The sequence below is a fragment of the Scyliorhinus torazame genome, chromosome 12 (genome assembly GCF_047496885.1).
Source record: "Scyliorhinus torazame isolate Kashiwa2021f chromosome 12, sScyTor2.1, whole genome shotgun sequence".
Lineage (NCBI taxonomy): Eukaryota > Metazoa > Chordata > Chondrichthyes > Carcharhiniformes > Scyliorhinidae > Scyliorhinus > Scyliorhinus torazame.
The window spans coordinates 50,772,945-50,789,349 of record NC_092718.1 but is presented as its reverse complement, the minus strand read 5'-3'; the positions used below and the strand labels follow the sequence as shown (position 1 = coordinate 50,789,349).

Genomic DNA, 16,405 nt, shown 5'->3' with positions numbered 1-16,405 from the left:
GCCCGCTGCTCCGTGACGGTGAGGGACTGCAGGTCTGACAGGCCCCCCCCAGTCTTCTCTCTCTCCATGCACTTCAGCACTGCCTTCTACTGAGGGGGAGACAGAAAATGCACAGGGTTAGACAGTACAACACAGGCAACACAGGGGGTAGGCAGCTGGTGGCCTTTGTGACCAGGGCACCTGGTCATAGTGGGCGGTCTGGGTGCTGGCATGTGGTGAGGTGGGGTGTAGCCGGCGTGTGGGGTTACATCGCCCTCCGGGGGCAGGGGGTGATGGTATGGGTCTGTGTGACGGGGGTTGGTACCAGGGACATGGTGCTCGGTACTCACCCTGGCCACCCTGAGGAGGTCGTGCGGCCTTTTCCGGCACTGCTGGCAGATCCTGGCGGTGTTGCCCACGGCGTTCACGGGATCTGCCACCTGTGTCCAGGTCCGGTGTCCAGCGGTGTGGAGTGTGTGTGTGTGGGGAGTGGAGTGTGTGTGTGTGGGGAGTGGAGTGTGTGTGTGGGGAGTGAAGTGTGTGTGTGTGGAGAGTGGAGTGTGTGGGGAGTGGTGTGTGTGTGTGGGGAGTGGAGTGTGTGTGTGTGTGGGGAGTGGAGTGTGTGTGTGGGGAGTGGAGTGTGTGTGTGGGGAGTGGAGTGTGTGTGTGTGGGGAGTGGAGTGTGTGTGTGTGGAGTGGAGTGTGTGTGTGTGGGGAGTGGAGTGTGTGTGTGTGGGGAGTGGAGTGTGTATGTGTGGGGAGTGGAGTGTGTGTGTGTGGAGTGGAGTGTGAGTGTGTGGGGAGTGGAGTGTGTGTGTGGGGGGAGTGGAGTGTGTATGTGTGGGGAGTGGAGTGTGTGTGTGTGGGGAGTGGAGTGTGTGTGTGTGGGGAGTGGAGTGTGTGTGTGTGGGGAGTGGAGTCTGTGGGGAGTGGAGTGTGTGTGTGGAGTGGAGTGTGTGTGTGTGGGGAGTGGAGTGTGTGTGTGTGGGGAGTGGAGTGTGTGTGTGTGGGGAGTGGAGTGTGTGGGGAGTGGTGTGTGTGTGTGTGGGGAGTGGAGTGTGTGTGTGTGGGGAGTGGAGTGTGTGTGTGTGGGGAGTGGAGTGTGTGTGTGTGGGGAGTGGAGTGTGTGTGTGTGGCGAGTGGAGTGTGTGTGTGTGGGGAGTGGAGTGTGTGTATGGGGAGTGGAGTGTGTGTGTGTGGGGAGTGGAGTGTGTGTGTTTGGGGAGTGGAGTGTGTCGGGAGTGGAGTGTGTGTGTGTGGGGGCAGTAGAGTGTGTGTGTGTGGGGAGTGGAGTGTGTGTGTGGGGAGTGGAGTGTGTGTGTGTGGAGTGGAGTGTGTGTGTGTGGGGAGTGGAGTGTGTGTGTGGGGGGAGTGGAGTGTGTATGTGTGGGGAGTGGAGTGTGTGTGTGTGGGGAGTGGAGTGTGTGTGTGTGGGGAGTGGAGTGTGTGTGTGTGGGGAGTGGAGTCTGTGGGGAGTGGAGTGTGTGTGTGGAGTGGAGTGTGTGTGTGTGGGGAGTGGAGTGTGTGTGTGTGGGGAGTGGAGTGTGTGTGTGTGGGGAGTGGAGTGTGTGGGGAGTGGTGTGTGTGTGTGGGGAGTGGAGTGTGTGTGTGGGGAGTGGAGTGTGTGTGTGTGGGGAGTGGAGTGTGTGTGTGTGGGGAGTGGAGTGTGTGTGTGTGGGGAGTGGAGTGTGTGTGTGTGGCGAGTGGAGTGTGTGTGTGTGGGGAGTGGAGTGTGTGTGTGGGGAGTGGAGTGTGTGTGTGTGGGGAGTGGAGTGTGTGTGTTTGGGGAGTGGAGTGTGTCGGGAGTGGAGTGTGTGTGTGTGGGGGGAGTAGAGTGTGTGTGTGTGGGGAGTGGAGTGTGTGTGTGGGGAGTGGAGTGTGTGTGTGTGGGGAGTGGAGTGTGTGTGTGGGGAGTGGAGTGTGTGTGTGTGGGGAGTGGAGTGTGTATGTGTGGAGAGTGGAGTGTGTGTGTGGGGGTGGAGTGTGTGTGTGGGGAGTGGAGTGTGTGTGTGTGGGGTGTGGAGTGTGTGTGGGGAGTGGAGTGTGTGTTTGGGGAGTGGAGTGTGTGTGTGTGGGGAGTGGAGTGTGTGGGGAGTGGTGTGTGGGGAGTGGAGTGTGTGTGTGTGGGGAGTGGAGTGTGTGTGTGGGGAGTGGAGTGTGTGTGTGTGGGGAGTGGAGTGTGTGTGTGTGGGGAGTGCAGTGTGTGTGTGGGGAGTGGAGTGTGTGTGTGTGGGGAGTGGAGTGTGTGTGGGGGGAGTGGAGTGTGTGTGTGGGGAGTGGAGTGTGTGTGTGTGGGGAGTGGAGTGTGTGTGTGTGGGGAGTGGAGTGTGTGTGTGTGGGGAGTGGAGTGTGTGTGTGTGGGGAGTGGAGTGTGTGTGTGTGGGGAGTGGAGTGTGTGTGTGTGGGGAGTGGAGTGTGTGTGTGTGGGGAGTGTGTGTGTGTGGGGAGTGGAGTGTGTGTGTGTGGGGAGTGGAGTGTGTGTGTGGGGGGTGGAGTGTGTGTGTGTGGAGTGGAGTGTGTGTGTGTGGGGAGTGGAGTGTGTGTGTGGGGGGAGTGGAGTGTGTATGTGTGGGGAGTGGAGTGTGTGTGTGTGGGGAGTGGAGTGTGTGTGTGTGGGGAGTGGAGTGTGTGTGTGTGGGGAGTGGAGTCTGTGGGGAGTGGAGTGTGTGTGTGGAGTGGAGTGTGTGTGTGTGGGGAGTGGAGTGTGTGTGTGTGGGGAGTGGAGTGTGTGTGTGTGGGGAGTGGAGTGTGTGGGGAGTGGTGTGTGTGGGGAGTGGAGTGTGTGTGTGTGGGGAGTGGAGTGTGTGTGTGTGGGGAGTGGAGTGTGTGTGTGTGGGGAGTGGAGTGTGTGTGTGTGGCGAGTGGAGTGTGTGTGTGTGGGGAGTGGAGTGTGTGTGTGGGGAGTGGAGTGTGTGTGTGTGGGGAGTGGAGTGTGTGTGTTTGGGGAGTGGAGTGTGTCGGGAGTGGAGTGTGTGTGTGTGGGGGGAGTAGAGTGTGTGTGTGTGGGGAGTGGAGTGTGTGTGTGGGGAGTGGAGTGTGTGTGTGTGGGGAATGGAGTGTGTGTGTGGGGAGTGGAGTGTGTGTGTGTGGGGAGTGGAGTGTGTATGTGTGGAGAGTGGAGTGTGTGTGTGGGGGTGGAGTGTGTGTGTGGGGAGTGGAGTGTGTGTGTGTGGGGTGTGGAGTGTGTGTGGGGAGTGGAGTGTGTGTTTGGGGAGTGGAGTGTGTGTGTGTGGGGAGTGGAGTGTGTGGGGAGTGGTGTGTGGGGAGTGGAGTGTGTGTGTGTGGGGAGTGAAGTGTGTGTGTGGGGAGTGGAGTGTGTGTGTGTGGGGAGTGGAGTGTGTGTGTGTGGGGAGTGCAGTGTGTGTGTGGGGAGTGGAGTGTGTGTGTGTGGGGAGTGGAGTGTGTGTGGGGGGAGTGGAGTGTGTGTGTGTGGGGAGTGGAGTGTGTGTGTGTGGGGAGTGCAGTGTGTGTGTGTGGGGAGTGCAGTGTGTGTGTGTGGGGAGTGGAGTGTGTGTGTGTGGGGAGTGGAGTGTGTGTGTGTGGGGAGTGGAGTGTGTGTGTGTGGGGAGTGGAGTGTGTGTGTGTGGGGAGTGGAGTGTGTGTGTGTGGGGAGTGTGTGTGTGTGGGGAGTGGAGTGTGTGTGTGTGGGGAGTGGAGTGTGTGTGTGGGGGGTGGAGTGTGTGTGTGTGGGGAGTGGAGTGTGTGTGTGTGGGGAGTGGAGTGTGTGTGTGTGGGGAGTGGAGTGTGTGTGTGTGGGGAGTGGAGTGTGTGTGTGGGGAGTGGAGTGTGTGTGTGGGGAGTGGAGTGTGTGTGTGTGGGGAGTGGAGTGTGTGTGTGGGGAGTGGAGTGTGTGTGTGGGGAGTCGAGTGTGTGTGTGGGGAGTGGAGTGTGTGTGTGTGGGGAGTGGAGTGTGTGTGTGTGGGGAGTGGAGTGTGTGTGTGTGGGGAGTGGAGTGTGTGTGTGGGGAGTGGAGTGTGTGTGTGGGGAGTGGAGTGTGTGTGTGTGGGGAGTGGAGTGTGTGTGTGTGGGGAGTGGAGTGTGTGTGTGTGGGGAGTGGAGTGTGTGTGTGGGGAGTGGAGTGTGTGTGTGTGGGGAGTGGAGTGTGTGTGTGTGGGGAGTGGAGTGCTGATATGTGGCTGCAGCTTGTCAGCCTTTCGAGTAGCAATCCCAACCCCGGCGAATCAGACACTCTTTTTCTTTGCAATTGCACTTGTTCCACCTGATGCCGGTGTTAGTCCTTTAATAGATCCTGAATTACTACGGGACCCACACCATTTCCGCGGTCGTAGAACACCACCGATTCATTCCCGGTGTCAGCACCTAATCACTGAAATGGAGAATTTGCCATGCTGGAGTTGAATTGCACCAGTTTTACGATTCTCTTGCGGGCGTAAAGCAGGATGCAATTCAGTGTTTCACGGCATGCAAATTTATGCATGGTGGGATATATGAGGGATTATCCGGGTGGCCCGATAGTCTCGCGGACGGTCACTCCCCCCACCCCCCTTCCATCCATACTGCAAATCAGCCCAGACCCCAACCCCCTCATCGCATGGAGGACCCTCACCCCTGGATTTCCTGGGTGTGTGTCCCCGCCACCAAGTACATGGGTCACCCAACCGTGCCACCCCCCCCCCCGCCCCCCCAGCGTAGAACCATCCTCCAGCAGAGATCCCTGTTATCGGGACCCCCCCCCCCGACCCCCCCCCCCCCCCCCCCCCCCCCCCGACCCCCCCCAGGGACCTATGTACTGCATGAATGAATCAAGGCTGCAGATGGTTTTTGCAAGCTGTCAATCACAGAACACTACTCGAAAGCTATGAATGGCCTGCAGATAGTGGATCTGTGGGAACCGGACGCAGACACAGCTGCTCTACTTTGACGAATGGACACGTGGAGGTGCATGGTAAGTATTGCAGCTTTAATATTTCCTTCTTCCCTGTCTGGACTGCTCTCTAGCTTCCTATAGGGGTCCCTTTTCTGGGGGAGGGTGGGGTGTAGTGTGTGTGTTGTGGGCGGGGGGGTGGATGGTTCTGGGGAAGGGGTTCCTGTAGGGGTCACCTACAGGAACCCCTGGGGGACTCTTTATTACAAGGGTCCCTGTGGAGGATCCACCTATTACAGGGGTATCTGGGGGATTCTGCTATTACAGGAGTCTCTTGGGGGGTCCCCTATTACAAGGGTTCCTGGGATGGAGTTCCTCTATTACTGGGTCACTAGGGGGATCCCCCTATTACAGAGGTCCATGGGGTAGTCCCCTATTTTAAGAGTCCCTGTGACAGGGTGTGTTGGGAGGGGTCTGCTAGAGGAGGCGTGGGCAGGAAATGGGCAGAATACCCGTTTCTGAATGTGGAGTTCTTCCTGAGTACCATTGCACATTGGTATCCTCCAGGAAAATGGTGCGAGCCATCATGGTGTGAGCCATCAGGAGCAGATCACACCTACACTCCCCAACCCCGGGTCAGTGTCTGAAGGTGGAGGCCTGCATGAGTACCGCAGTTAAGTGATGTCCTTCGGCACAACGTTGGGAAAAAGCAGGAATTGACCAACACTACTGCCCAAGCAGTGAGGCATTCATCGCAGTGCTGTGGCAGATAGGCTATTGTATTTTGCACACACCTCTAAGTCACGAGCGAATGGGGCTGGATTCTCTGATTTTGCGGCTGTGTCCGGAGGAAGCGTCTGGTCTTATGACCAAAAAGTTGGCGCCGCCCCCGCACCGCTACTCCACCCAGTGGGGAGCTAGCAGCAGCGCCATGTAAAGCCCCCGGTTTTACCTGCAGATACGGACGCAGAATGGCCGGGTCCGTGGCTGCGCATGCAACATGGCGCTGGCTGTACGCAAACCCGGCCTCCCAGATAGTGCCCCCTATAACCCCCCCTCGCCACCCACGGGCCACCCCTCACCTGTTCCCCCAGCCTCCGCCAAAGCCAGAGGAACAGCTCTCCCCACCCCCCCCTCCCACCCCCACCGACTGTTGGCCACAGTCCGCATTCGCCACGCCAGGTTCACGCAAGTTGAGAGGACACGCGACCGACGTCGTCGGGAAGTCGGCCCATCGGGGACAAAGCATTGAGGGAGGGCCTCAGGTGATGTCAGATGGGCGGAGCATCTGAAAAACGGGACGGCCCACAATTTCGGTGTAAAAACGGATTCTCTGGCTGATCGCCGAACGTGATTTCAGCGTCAGCCATCGGAGAATCCCGTCTCTGATGTCCAATGTGTGCACGCCACTCCTTGTCAAACAGGTCCCGGGCTAACATGATTTCCCGCTGATAGATTGGAAGGCGACTCTGTTTCTCCCGCGCTGCTGCTAGACCCTCACCAGTCCCGGAATCGGTAAGGGGTCGGAGCCAATTCTTTTGGTCGTGGGCCTCCTGCGAAATCTCCATTCAAGCTGACACCTGCCGCTGAAAAGGAGAATCCAGCCCTACGTGTTGACACCGGGACTGAATCAGTGGTATTCTATGACAGGAAAATTGACGTTGTTCCCTGAGCAATTCATCAACCGTTAATGGGCTAGCACCGGCGCCAAGTTGAACATGACCGATTACAAAAAGAACAGTGTCCGAATTGCCAGAGTTGGGATTGAAACTCGAGAGGCAGACAAACTGCAGCCGCATATAAGCAATCCACTCCGGACACACACCATCCTAGCCCACAATATGGCAGCAAGAAGAACGGCACCCCTTTTCACTGACGGGGACACTACTGGTGGCGGGCAACCCTGTTGGGCACTGGACCTGATCGGTGGGCACAGCAAGAGGGCAGTCACTGAGGTGGAGGTTGGCATCAGGCCAGCAAGCGAGGCCCCGCTGAATGGTGGCTCCCATGGAACGTGTGTCACCACCTCTCCACCACTAGGTGGCAGGGGAGCCTCAGGGGTTAGCTCCGCTTGCACCCCTGTCACATGGAATCGTCCTGGGGACATCGGGCATCCCGAGGGAGGAGGAGGTGATGGGTCTTTGCTGCTAACATGAAATACTCTCAAGCTTTTGTGAACAGGCCGGGACAGCTCTCTAAAATAAATGAATTGTACTCCGCTTAAATGCTATTCAAGTACCCTCAAGCTGAAAACATTTCAAACTCCGCCATTAGATGTTATTAGCAGATGTACCTTTTTAAAAAAAAATTAATTCTTTACAGTTGTTAACAGTTCAGAAGCTACTCAACTAAACATTGGGCTTGGTGTTGGTATTGACCCAAAGTCCATTCACCACAAAGATGCAAATAAATTCCCAAAGCTTTCTAATATCTTGGCTCCTTCCATGTGAAGCCGACATCAGCATAAGAATCAATAAAGTATAGAAAATGCATAATTTCACTGACATTAAAAGAAAGTCAGGGTACAAAAAAGATATAACAAGCTTTAGAACCAAATCAAAACCTGGGCCGGAATTCTCGGGATGTTGGGATTCGTTCTTCCCACTGGTGTCGTGTTGGGTGTTCTGTGCGCAAATGATCCAACACGGCTGTAGGTGGTACAACTCTGTTTTATTGTCTAATCAACGGTAACAACTAACTACTGGCTTGGGTACGTGCCTCACTTGCTAACCTGTGGACTCAGCCCTATCACTATCTTAGTGAGGCACTCACCACATGGTCTATGTCTGAGTGGCGCGCTGTGAGCTCTGTGCTCTGAGCTATCTCCTGGTAGAATGAGCGGGAACTGTGGTGTTCCCTGTTTTATAGTGCATGTGCTCTCACTGGTGATTGGCTACGATGTTATGTGTGTGCTGGTTGGTCCAATTGCCTGTCCATCAGTGTGTGTGTGATTGCACTATGATATGCTGATGTGGATGTCATGACAGCCGGCAAGGCACCCCCCCCACCAGCATGTGTCCCGACAGCGTGGGGTGGTTTCAATGGAAAATCCCATTAACAAGCGGTGGGAGTAGAGAATCCCACCGCCAGCGAATGGTATGCCGCCAAGAAGCACGCGGCTGGGGACCAGAGAATCCAGACCCTGATATTGTATTGGAGAGAGGATTGAGATAAAACCCTTTCTTTAAAGGTTCTATTAATGAGTCTATCTCAAAAACATCATCGAATTAAAGTCAGACCAATTATCATAGAATCAACAATGCAGAAAGCAGCCATTCGGCCCTATGAATCTGTGCCGGCTCTTGGAAAGAGCACCCAACTTAAGCCCATGCCTCCACCACTATCCCCATGACCCAGTAACCCCAGTTAATCTTTTTTGGACACTAACGAAAATTTATCACGGCCAATCCACCTAACATGCACATAGTTGGACTATGGGAGGAAACCGGAGCACCAGTTGGAAACCCACGCAGACACGGGGAGAACGTGCAGACTCCGCACAGACAGTGACCCAAGCCGGGAATCGAACCTGGGACCCTGCAGCTGTGATGCAACTGTGTTAACCACTGTACTACGCGCTGCCTTTAAGTAAGGGCACTGGTTTTTAAAAATCAGAGTTTCCGTTAAAATAGAGGAATGTGAGAGAAGTATTGCAGTGTTCATCACCAAGATTAGAAAGGCTAGAACGAAAGATCAAATGCCTTTTACCAATCGCATCTCTTGTGCTGGAATGTGAATGTAGGATCTCTGAGTTGCTAGTTTAGTACCATATCTTTACATACAATACCACTTGTGAATTGATTATCTATATTATATCATCATGTTACAAATTGGAATGGGTGTGTATATGAATAATATGACTGATGCCACTCAGCCCAGAATCTACATGAGGCTATGAGTTATATTTTTTGACTATGGCCCAAAAGCATTTCCAACCTTTTTCTTTTTACGCGTGTTCTTTTTCTGAGGTTCTCAGAACAATCCTATTATTCCAGCATCATTGTGGATGTTTCTGTTTGGCACCACAAATATCCACCTCTGCCCTGCTCCCTTGCACTGTCGACTGACGCTAAATTTCAGTCGCTTATGAACATTTTTGTTTGCAGCATTGATGTCATCAACTTAGCAACCACTAGCTCCTGAGTTCCTCCCTTCATTTTCCAAATGCAGCCTTCAAATCCTCTTTAACATTGAAGTTTTACCCTATCTCCTTTCTGAATCCACCAAAATCACCCTGTCAGTGAAGCCCATCACCCTTGATCCCCTTACTGACTCAGCTATTAACAAAGTCCTCCCTCTACTTCATGTTATTATCAACCTCTTCATAGCTACTGGTACTGTCCCTATCCCTGCTAAGATCAATTCTTGCCTTTTCACGAAGAAAATCTACCAGACATCCCTCTCATTTTCCAAACAACTGCAACCTTCTTTTACGCAAATGATCAAAGATCATATTGCCAACAGTTAATTCTGCACCTGACTATCTAACTGTACCATCTTAATTGCTCCAATCCAGTTTCCAATCTACCGATAACAAGTTGCCGGCTGAAAATTTCTCATGACCCGTGTGGGGCGGCATGGTAGCACAGTGGTTAGCAATGTTGCCTCACAGCGCCAACGATCTGGGTTTGATTCCAAACTCGAGTAGCTGCCTGTGTGGAGTTTGTATGTTCTCCCCGTGTCTGTGTGGGATTCCTCCAGGTGCTTTGGTTTCCTCCCACAGTCCAAAGATGTGCAGGTTAGGTAGATTGGCTATGCTAAGCTGCTCCTACGTGTGGTTACGGGGATTGGGTGGAGGATTGGGTGTAGGCAGAGTGCTCTTTCAGAGGGCTGATGCAGAGTAGGTGGGCCAAATGGCCTTCTTCTGCATTATAGGGACTCTGTGATTCTTCTATGATAGTGTGTGACCATGACTATCGAGTGTTTTCCTTTCTTATTTTGCTTGCCTCACCTACTACTTCCAATGCAGTTGACCATTCATTTTTTCCCCGTCTACCTCAACTCGGCTGTGGACTATTTGACCTATTCCTTAAGCTTAGAGAATCACAGCTGACATAATCACACATTAAATCCAACACTTGTATTGAGAAATTTAAACAAAACATGTGACTAAACTGATTAAATCCTGCAGTTACCTCTCAGGTTGTCAATCTGAGATGACCATTGGTTGCTGTGGAGTAACCTTTGGCCGAGACCTTTCTTCTTGGTTCATCGGCACTCTTTCCATTGACTTTTTGGGGGGAGTGCATCCTGTTGATACATAACCTGGCTTCCATCTTGAGTGCTCCCCCCGTGGGCCTTTTTTTATTCAATTCAAATTGTCTTATTCAATTCAGAAGTACTGACAAAATGAGCAAGTATCGCATCAGCTTTCCACCGAACAAATACAGCTCTGAACACTTGGCCTGCCCATTCACTCTCCCTTTACACAGTTGCCCATCTTCAATGCACCACGCTGCCCTGGTTCCATTCATGTCTTTCCAAATGCACTTCTCAGACACTTTCCCCTTGTGTGACTGATCATTTGTGATATGCGCTGAGCTCTATCATTTCAGAAATTCGTTCACAATTTCATTCCTTGCTGTTTTAGTGATCTCAGTTCCTCTCACTCTGAATATTTATTCTCCATTCAGTGCACTCCACCATAGCTGGCCCATCTCTCGACTATTATGCCTCTGCCTGTTGAAACTCTCTCTAAATTCACTTCACTTTGCCAATTCTCTCTTTTCTTTCAAAAGCCGCTTAAAAAAACGAACCCTTTGCGCATTCAGCCTTTCTACTTAAACTCTCTCCTCCCTGCTGCATGTCCTCTTTCCTTTCAATATTAAGTGTCCTGAGGTATCCACCTATTTAAGTGGCGCTATTGAAATTAAAGTTATTTTTGTGCTCACATAGAATGCCAGTACATTTACTAAATTGCGGCTGAAGTGCACCATCGAATAAACTGTTGATGCATCCATCTCCGCGTACGTTCAGTTGATGGCACTCCAGACCTTGAGAAGGTCAGTAATGGCACAGAATTGTTGCTGTCTGTCCCCATTTTTTCGAATCTCCGTGGATGAGAAACTCCTCTGGAACAGTACAGTCGCATGCCATGAATACAAATGGAATTCATCCTTTGGTTAATGCCAGTTAAATCACCACCAAGTGTTTAGAATGACCTAGTATCAAAAGCCTATGTGCTTAAACCTTCGGTTAAATTTGCTCCCCTTTGTAGTGCATGATGATTGCTGTGATGTTCACAACTATCATTACTGAAGGGACCCTCAAGCTATTGGCTACCAGTTGACACAATTCGATAATTGCCTCCCTGGAGACCTTTAACCTCTTCAAGCAATTATCTTCAGTAAATGGCACTTTGGTCCTGTACATTCTGTCCCTCATGCATGTTTGCTATTATATCATTTCTTGTGATGTGAACAACACTGGCCAGGATGACATTTATTGCCTATCCCTAGATGTCTTGAGACAGAGGGTGGGCAACCATGTTTTCGGAATGCTGGTAATGGTTTGATACAGTTTTTAAAAGATTGAGGTCGTCACTGACACTCTTTCCCAGGGTGGAGGGGTCAGTCACCAGGGGCATAGGTTTAAGGTCCGTGGGGCAATGTTGAGAGGAGATGTGCAAGGCATGTTTTTAAGGCAGAGAGTGGTGAATGCCTGGAGCGCGTTGCCAGGGGAGGTTGTAGAAGCAGATACATTAACGCCATTCAAAAGGCATTTTGACAAATACATGGATAAGATAGGTATAGAGCGATACAGCACAAGGAGGTGCTGAGGGTTTTGGCAAAGTTGGTATCATGACCGGCACAGGCTGGGAGGGCCGAAGGGCATGTTCCTGTGCTGTATTGTTCTTTGTTCTTTGAATTAAATAGTCAAACTGGAGTCTTTATTGGTTGCATGATACAATTGTACCAATGATCCACCCCAGAACCAGACATGCCACATGATGAGTTCACCCAGCAACACATAGTGCTAAGCAGAGGTCAGAATCTTCAAAACACTGCACAAAGCGTTGATTCTTTCCAGGTTAGTTTTCATTTGAGGCTCCTTGTCAACTTTTTATGGCCTGGCTCCAGTCTGTGAAAACATAATTATGACTATTAAGAAGATGGCCATTTTTAATGCTGGATTGTTTTGACTGCCTTGTTGTACAGCTGTCAAAGATGATCTTCGCCCATGACTTCCTCTGTGATCCCTGATTTAAGTCGCTGTACCGCTGCACATGCAGGGCGCGACAACCCAGAAGTATGGACACACAAGCATGTGTGCTGGAAGTGTGGCCACCCAAATTCCCGTACATGCTGAATGAAAAATCCAGGGACAGCGCTAACTTGGCCGGCTTGCCTCGATGTTAGACCTTTATATTTGCACTTTCTTTCCTGAGTCCTGTATCATCGAGCAGAGGCAGGAGACATTGGGAGCCATTTTTGGGGAGATTAATGTCTTATATTATTAGTGTTTAGCATTTATAAATATGTTTAAAATGCAAATAAAGTGAAAGGAATATATATTTTTATTTTTATTAAACTTTGGCTTGTTGAGGATGTTAACTCCATTAAAAAGGTAATTTTCGGGCAGCACGGTGGTGCAGTGGGTTAGCCCTGCTGCCTCACGGCGCCGAGGTCCCAGGTTCAATCCCGGCTCTGGATCACTGTCCGTGTGGAGTTTGCACATTCTCCCCGTGTTTGCGTGGGTTTCGCCCCCACAACCCAAAAGATGTGTAGGCTCGGTGGATTGGCCATGCTAAATTGCCCCTTAATTGGAAAAAATTAACTGAGTACTCTAAGTTTTAAAAAAATAGGTAATTTTCTGTGTAAAGTGAGTTTGGAGTCACAGCAAGTAAAAGAAAGATTTATTTTAAACTTTGGTTTGTCATGAGGATATTATTCCATTAAAGGAACTATAATGGATAGAATGCGGTGATCACTCACTAACGAGTATGATTATCCACCTAAGATACTCCGTGTTACTGGTCACGGGTTCTGTGGTTCCTTGCATGGCTGATGAGCTCCATCCCAGAACTACATCTTCAATCGCTCACTTGGCAGGAATTTCCAAAAGGTGGGGTTGGTCCTTGGACACAAGTTCATGGATATTCCTATTCCTTTCTCTGGCTCCTTTTCTGGCCTCCTCTTGCTGTCGGGTGTTCTTGAAGAATTGTGACCCTTCAGTGAGGAGGTTCCTCCAAGTAGGTCTCTGATGAGCAAAGGATCCCAGGCATTGACGTCTATGTTCCATTTGTTGAGGTAAGCCTTCCAGGTGTCTTTGAAGAACTTCCTTGGTCCTCCTCGTGTTCGGGATCCTTCATTGAGCTGGGTGAAGATGATTTGCTTTGGCAGTCAAGACTCTGACATCCTGAGCATTTTGGTGGCCCAGCGGAATTGATTTCAGATTATCATGGCCTTGATACTGGTGCTGATGTTAGCACGCCAGTCCTCCCAGCTGATTCAGGGATAAAGTACATTTGGATTTTGCAATGTATTTTAAACTGTGTTTTTTAAGAACTCCCTGGTGTAATGTTCATCCTTACAGGCCTCAGTGATTACGTAAAATGCTTTAGAAAAGTTCAATGCCTTCAATGCAAGCCTCCTGTCAGCTAATGTGAACTATCTCTTTGACAGGTAAACCAATATCCAGTGCAGATTCAAAATCTGTAATCATGCTTCACCTCCACTGGGGCATCACACCTTTGAGGCATCGATGTGTGCGCAGGGATCATGAGAGAAGAGTCAGGCATCATCTCCGCCAGGTGACGCAACGGCCATTCGAGATCACCTGGCAGCTGCTGCTTTCGGACATTGTGCTTGTAAAATTAGCAATTGATATGATAAAACCAACCCTCCCTCCCTCTTCCCTCCCCCCCTCCCTCCCCTTTCCCCCTCTTCCCTCCCCTTCCCTTTATAAGTAGACAGAACCATTATGTTTGTGTGGAAACATATATTTTATTGACTGTTGTGTTTAAGTGAGAAAATGCATTTTATTGTATATAAAATACAAGAAATTTCTAAAGGGTGAGGTAGCTTTTGTCATTGTTCATCTGCTAACATTTAACTCAACATTTAACTTTAACTGGTTTCAAAGTTTTATATTGCTAAAATTATTTTTGTTAATAAATGTTCTTCATTAAACTTTACAAGTTTCTCCAGAAGTCTTACTAAAACATAAAATCACATTTATTTATGAGATCATTGTAAATGAATAAGATAATTGAAATAAACAAGACAGAAACATAACACGGGTAACACGGTAGCACACTGGTTAGCACTGCTGCCTCACAACACCAGGGGCCCGTGATCAATTCGGACCTTGGGTGACTGTGTAGTGTTTGCTCATTCTCCCCGTGTCAGCATGGGTTTCCTGGAATCACAGAATAGAACCATAGAATTCCTACAATGCAGAAGGTGGCCATTCGGTCCATTGAGTCTGTACCGACCCTCTGAAAGAGGACCTTACCTAGGCCCACTCCCCAACTTTATCCTCGTAACCCTACCTAACCTGTACATCCCTGGACACTAAGTGGCAATTGAGCATGGCCAATCCACCTAACCTGCACATCTTTAGGCTGTGGGAGGAAACCATAGTACCTGGAGGAAACCCACGCAGACATAGGGAGAACGTACAAACTCCACACAGACAGTCTCCCAAGCCGGAATTGAACCCAGGTGCCTGGCCCTGTGAGGCAGCAGTGCTAAATATTGTGCCACCGCCATACCTTCCAGGTGCTTCAGTTCTCTGTGCCACCATTGCCCGGACCAAGGCTGTCTGGTTACTAGCTGACTACTGGAGGACAGGGGAAATCCTCTGTTTAATTTGGCTCATGACCCTTGTTGGGAACATGTCAGTTGCAGAGCTGGCCTACAATCAATAGCATGCAACCACAGCGCAAACAATTGGTTGACTCAAGCAATACATCCACTGCCTGGATCATTTAAGAGGAGCTTTGTGGTCCAGCCTCAGCCTGTCTTAAGAGTTGAGGTAATCTGCCATGCAGTCCGTAGCTTTGTCACGAGGGACCAGCTTTTACCACCACCTGGGTAATTTCATCCCTGGTCTTTCATCTGAGATGAGTTCGATTTCCCTGGTCTTTTTTTCTAAGTGTTTGTTTTACTTGTCTTTCTTTTTTTTTTTAAGTATTTTGATTAGAAATTTCAAATTTTAACAATTTAACAATTACACATATAAAACACTATAATATTTACAGAATAGGGTGTTTCTAAAGGGATGATCCTTTAAAACAGAGATGAGGAGGAATTTCTTCAGCCAGAGGATGGTGAATCTGTGGAGCTCTTTGCCGCAGAAGGCTGAGGAGGCCAAATCACTGAGTGTCTTTAAGACAGAGATAGGATAGGTTTTTTATCAATAAGGGGATCAGGGGTTATGGGGAGAAGGCAGGAGAATGGGGATGAGAAAAGTATCAGCCAAGATTGAAAGGCGGAGCAAACTCGATGGGTCGAGTGGCCTTATGGTATTATGGTTTTGTGGTAGTAGAGGTATTACGGTACCTGATAATGCTGGAACACCATTGGTAGAAATTGTATGCTTCCTATTGGTCAAGCGGTATGGTAGCACCGCCCTGCTAGGCGGGGTATAAGATCCCGTGCCGCCCCAGCAGCCTTCATTCTGTACCTGAGATGCTGGGGGAAACATCTAGCTTATTAAAGCCTTCAGTTCGACTACAACCTCGCTTTAGTGGTCATGGATCGTGCATCAATTTAATAAGCTAGATTTAAAAGGATGGAGCTCCGAATCAAGCCGGAGTGAGTGCAACTCAGCCCCCACGCGGCGAACTCGGTGGCAATCTTCAAGCATTGGCTGGCGTGTTTTAAAGGATATCTCGGGACGGCCGAAAACACACCCACGGGAGAACAGAAAATGCAAGTCCTGCACTCAAGGGTGAGCCTGGTGATTTACACCCTCATCGAGGAAGCGGAAGACTTCGATGCAGCAATAGAGCTGCTCAAAGGACATTATATTCGCCCGGTAAACCAGGTCTACGCCCGACATCTGCTAGCAACGAGGTGACAAATCCTTGGGGAATCGCTGGAAGAATTCTACCGTGCACCCCTGGTGTTGGGGAGAAACTGCAGCTGCCCGCAAGTTTCGGCGAGCGAACACACAGAACTCTTGGTCCGGGATGCTTTCGTGGCAGGTATACTGTCCTCCCAAATCCGCCAGCGATTGCATGGAAAAAGACACTCTAGGTCTCAAGGAGGCAGGGGCCCTTGCAGGCTCGCTTGATGTGGCCTCCAGAAATGCCCGCGCTTACGTTCCCGACCGCACGGCAGCCCCCTGGGCAGCGTGGAAACCATCCGCAGCTGACCCCTAGAAATCCCCCATCCCCCCACAACCTTGTGCTGCAAGGTGGCCTGGCAACCCTTGGGGGCCCCGCTGCTACTTTTGTAGGCAGGCCAAGCACCCCGCCGGTGCTGCCCGGCCCGCACATCCACCTGCAAGGGAAGCGGTAAAAAGGGCCATTTCGTGGTGGTGTGCCAGGCCCATGCGATTGCCGCGGTCTCCGTCAGCGACTGCGGACCGCCACCACAAACCTCTCCACGGTCCCCGTGCGGCCAGCGGGCGTCGCCATCTTCCTAATCCAGG

The 16,405-nt window shown here is 50.7% G+C and overlaps 1 long non-coding RNA gene across 1 annotated transcript in view; it reads left to right on the top strand.

Annotated features, from left to right (window-relative positions):
• Positions 1–13,858, top strand: part of LOC140387175 (uncharacterized) — a 169,073-nt gene extending 155,215 nt beyond the window's left edge. Inside the window, exon 3 of the long non-coding RNA XR_011933765.1 lies at positions 13,429–13,858. This is a non-coding gene — a long non-coding RNA (uncharacterized lncRNA). The remainder of the gene's footprint in view (positions 1–13,428) is intronic.
• Positions 13,859–16,405: the final 2,547 nt, after the last annotated feature.